The sequence below is a fragment of the Chrysemys picta genome, chromosome 1 (assembly GCF_011386835.1).
Source record: "Chrysemys picta bellii isolate R12L10 chromosome 1, ASM1138683v2, whole genome shotgun sequence".
In the NCBI taxonomy this organism is placed as follows: domain Eukaryota; kingdom Metazoa; phylum Chordata; order Testudines; family Emydidae; genus Chrysemys; species Chrysemys picta.
The window spans coordinates 357,873,145-357,878,382 of NC_088791.1; the positions used below are offsets into that span (position 1 = coordinate 357,873,145).

The 5,238-nt window shown below is 42.3% G+C and overlaps 1 pseudogene; it reads right to left on the reverse strand.

The window, feature by feature from the left end:
- Window positions 1–1,605: 1,605 nt before the first annotated feature.
- LOC135972601 (olfactory receptor-like protein COR8) lies at window positions 1,606–2,710 on the reverse strand (annotated as a pseudogene).
- Window positions 2,711–5,238: the final 2,528 nt, after the last annotated feature.

Here is a 5,238-nt window from a genome sequence, read left to right on the forward strand (position 1 = left end):
CATTGACAACAAGGAGTCCTTTGGCACCTTAAAGACTAACAAATTTATTTGGGCATAAGCTATCGTGGGCTGGAACCTTCTGGGTTCTCTTTGCTGAAACAGACTAACACGACTACCCCTCTGAAATATATGGCATTGGTGGGAGTAACATTACATGACCATTATTATTGATACTACTTCATTAATTCATTAGTATTGGGCTTAATCCCAACCCCATTCTTTTAGGTGCTGTACCAACATATAACAAAAAAACAACCTCTGGCCAAAGGAGCTTGTAATGTAAGCTGAAAATAAGAGACAACGGTACAGATGACAAACAGATGAGGAGCAACACAAGGTGACAACAAGATGATTGAGAATAAAGCTGAATAACAAGTTGCTAGAGCCTTGTCAGAATTTGATTTTTAAGTTTTTTATAATTTTAATTGATAATATCAATGTTTTATTTTTAAGCCTTTTTTATTTTAAATGTTTAAATCTTTACAATTGCGGGAAATTATGGGGGATCAGACAATGGGAGGTCAGACATAATTTTGTTAATGACAGCCGACACTGAGATTCAAAAAGTTAAAGCTTTATAACTGTTAAAACACAAATTGTCAACATCACATGTCAAAATATACAAAATAAATATCCTTAAATCAAACTCTAATACATTCTCAAGCTGCAGTTTTTCTCATTCTGCCTATCTGTAAATTTCAATTATTATTGATGGCAATAATTTTTTCATTGGTTTGTGTGCATATGGTGAAATCAATAATGACCAACATTTATTGAGAAAAATCTATTCCTTCCAAGCCTAAGTATATACGATAACACTGGTTAAGAATAGATGGATATAGCACTAGTATGAATACAGATGTGATCAATATAAAGACAACTGCATAGTACTTCACTCTAGAAGGAAAAGTCAAATGCATAATACAATGTGGGGAATAACTGGCTAGGAGAAGTGCTGCTGAGATGGATCTGGGAGTTCAAGTGGGTCACAAGTTGAGTATGAGCCAACAATGAGCTGCAGTTGTGAAAAGGGCTGTCTGGGGTGTATTACCAGGTGTGTTGTGTGTAAGACCAAGGCAGTGATTGTATGGCTCTGCTTGGCACTGGTGAGGCCTCAGTTGAAGTTCTGTGTCTAGGTTTGGGAGCCACGCTTTAGAAAGGACGTGGGCAAATAGGAGAGAGTCCAGAGGGGAAAAACAAAAATGACAAAAAGGGTTTACAAAACCTGATCTATTAGGAAAGTTTTAAAAAAATTGGGCATGTTTTGTTTTGAGACAAGACGACCGAGGAGGGACCTGATAACAGTCTTCAACTAGGTTAAGGGCTGCTATAAAGGGGATAGAGATCAATTGTGGCAGCCCGTATGAGGCCCAGACACTAAAGAGAGCAAAAGCGTTGAATTCTCATAGTGCAAGTTACATACTGAGCATTAATTAAAGCATCACATTAAGAAATTAAACCTAGAAGCAAGTTTATTTTATTTTTAATCTCAGATAACCTTGCAGGGCACCATTTCAAATAGATTAATGGTCAAGAAACAAGGAAAGTTGTCTATATTCCAACAGCCACATAATGACAGGACATTCGGTAACATTGTTCCTCTCAAGCAATTGTAAAACATAATTTCCACATGCTACATCAGTTCTTTGAGTTTCATTTAATTCTTGTACAACATTTGTGATACACAAATCAAGGCAGTAACACATAGAGCATACTCCTACCCTTCTTCCAATTGTTCTTCTCAATTGACTGGAATTGTCATGGTGACAAATTAGCTGGGAATGTTTTTCCAGTCTATCACCCTCTTAAGAGCATCCTTAACCTCCTTGTTCCTCAGGCTGTAGATCAAGGGGTTCAACATGGGGACCACCAGGGTATAAAACACAGCAGAGATTTTCTCCTGTTCCAGTGAGTAGCTGGAACTGGGTTATATGTGGCTTAAGCTCACAGGTCCATAGAACATGGTGACAGCTGTCAGATGAGAGGCACAGGTGGAGAAGGCTTTGAGCCTGCCCTTGGCGGAGCGGATCCTCAGGATAGAGAAGAGGATGTACAGATAAGAGATTATGACAAACAGGAGGGTGGACATGGCAATAACTCCAGAGAACGTTACAAGCAAAATCTCATTGATGTGGTTATCAGAGCAGGCAAGCTTCAGCAATGGGTTAGTGTCACAAAAGTAATGATTGATGATGTTGGGCCCACAGAACGACAACCTCAGCAAGCCACATGTGTGGGTCAGTGAGTTCACGAGCCCCCCTACATATGAGCTGGCCACTAGATGAATACAGACTCTCTTAGACATAACAGCGGTGTAGAGCAGAGGGTTACAAATGGCTACATAGCGGTCGTATGCCATCACGGCCAGCAGGAACCCTTCTGTGTTCACAAACACGACAAAAGAGAAGTGTTGGGCAATACAGGCAGAGTAAGAAATGCTTTTACTCCCCACTAAGAAATTCACCAGCATCCTTGGAGCGAAGACTGAGGAGTAGCAGAGGTCAACCACAGACAGGTTACTGAGGAAGAAGTACATGGGGGAATGGAGTCGGGGATCAACCCTGATCAACACAATCATCCCAAGATTCCCAACCAGCGTAAGAATGTAGATCGCCAGGAACGCCGCGAAGAGGGGTATCTGCAGCTCCTGACGATCTGTCAGCCCCAGGAGTATGAACTGGGTCACCGTGCTGTGATTGCCCTCAGCCATTTATACAGGGGTGCATGAAACCATACCTACTGGGATAACAAGAGTGAGCTGCATGGAAGAAGGAAATTTCATGGCATGAATTAAATCTGAATGACACCGCCGGGCTTGAATGTGGGTAGTGAATATCTTACAGGAAACCAACCGCCATGATGTCTGGGAAGAGTTGGGATGGACCTTTAGATTTACACTCACTTTTTAATAGGGCTGAGATTTTCAAGGCTGTCTAGGAGATTTAGACATCCAAGTCTCCATAAAATTGACTGGAATTAGGCATCAAGTTCCCCATAGGGAGTTTCCAGATTCATGTCCATTATCACAAATGTTCTTCAATGAAATATACCTGGCATGTGTTTGAGTTTGAGATTGGTACTTTATATTGTCTGCTCACTGAGGGTAAATTAGAAAGCACTCATACTTTAAATCCTTCCAGATTAGGGTGACCAGACAGTAAATGTGAAAAATCGGGACGGGGGTGGGGGTAATAGGAACCTATAGAAGAAAAAGACCCAGAAATCAGAACTGTCCCCTATAAAATCAGGACATCTGGTCACCCTATTCCAGATAATCCTTTTAGATGACTACAATGTCTGTTATGTCCCAGTCACTTGGTTACTACTGCTTTGTAACACATCCCCTGGCAGTGTTGCTAATCTCAAGCATTTGAAAACCATGAATCAGGCTTCCAAACATCATGCAATTGGCTTAAAATCTTGAAATCTTTAAAAAATAATACACACGGGGTTTAGAGATGGGGCAGGGAAGGATAATTCTGTTTTGTGCAAGATTTTTATTTTTCAGAATTTGGTTTAGGAACAAACCCACAGTTTTTGAAAAGTTTCTGAAAAAGGGAACGGATCCCTGGAGTCATGGACACTGACAATTTTGGATGTTCCCAGCCCCCAGATCAATCGGCATGTGTGTCTGCTCCAAGGCCATGGACTCTGGAAGCTCTGAGGTTGCTAGCAGGCCACTGGGCAGGTTACAAAGGAGCTGGGCAGGTGAACTAGCAGAAACCAGGCAGGATTCGGATGCAGGCAGAGTTTCCTCAATTCCATGGTGCTGCAGTGAAATTGGCCCTTCTTCACGAAATGTCCCAATTTCACTCAGTCAGCAAATTGCAATGGAACAATGTTTCTGGGCCCTGGAGAGAGTCACATTTTCAAGCTTTTCTTAGCAACCCTTAGGGCTAGAAACATACTTAAAAAAATCGGAGATTCTTAACTGATCACATGACTGAAGGACCTGGGGCTTTAAGAGAAGCACCAAATATCATGAGAATTGGCAACTGTGCCTTCAATCTATGCTATCCTTGCTCTAGGAGATTTCTGGCCACTTGACTCCAGTCCCAATTTCTTATGCCTACTAGTGGTACACACTGCCAGGTCCTTCATCTCTCTAGGTCATTCGCCGTGACACAGGAATATGATACAGGTGGGAAATGGTGAAGAAATAATTTTGGCACAGAAGCGACAATGGAAAGCAATGTGCAAGGCAAGGATCTGAAGGAGGGGGAGGGAGGATGCTTGAAGAGGGAGCATAGGGGGGTTGCATGAAGCCACAGGTGAGAGAATGAGATAAAAGGAGAAATTGCTGTATAGAAGAGGAGTGTGAGGAGAGTGGAGAGAGAAAGAAAGAAGAAATAAGGCTGAAGAGACATGAAGGCAAAACTATGTAACGCCTCAAAAGTGAGACTTTCTCCATTTGTTTCCTTCTTCTGGCTCCCCCTTCCCCATTTTATCAAACACAACCAGCTTGTTTTCAATCCAAGGCCCTTCACAGGCTATCAACACCGTGAGGCTCATCTGCTATTGCAGTGTCATCTACCACCTCCGCCCTTCCAATGCTACCCATTGGTTACATTTTTCAAACAAACACGGCCATGACTGGGGCTGCCACAGTGCAAATAATTATTGTTATTTCCCCCTTATGGTTAGAGATCGGCCACACCAGAACCCACCGGATCCCAGTGTCCGTCTTCCCCCCTCCCCCACTCACACGCATACACAACACTGGATAATGGTCAGACTGGCACTAGGGGCACGATTCTGAGATCGGCCTTTAATTCCTGGCTCTGCTACAGGCTTCCTATGTGATTCTGGACAAAGCAAAGATTTCCTCTTTGCCTCAATTCCCTCTTTGTAAAATTTGGGTAATAATCCTTCCTTTCGCCCACCCTCTTCTGTCTTGTTTAATAGACTGTAAGCTCTTGAGGGGGGGAACTCTCCCTTACTATGTGTTTCCAGAGAACCTAGTACAGTGGGGCATTGACCTCTAATTGATAACACAACAACAATAAATTACAGCCCTGACTTATCTCTATAATTGGCTGTAGCCAAAGCCCAGAATCTGAAAATCCTCAAAGGTTGCAGAAGTCGGATCTGAATCTGATTCCAGATCTGAAGTGTGTAAGTCAGATTCATCTCTATGTATAATACCGGATTCTTACCTAATATCCATATGGACCTTTCAGGGTCTTCCATGAACCATATCCATTGCCCCTGTAATTTATCCTGAGACAGAAAAATGAA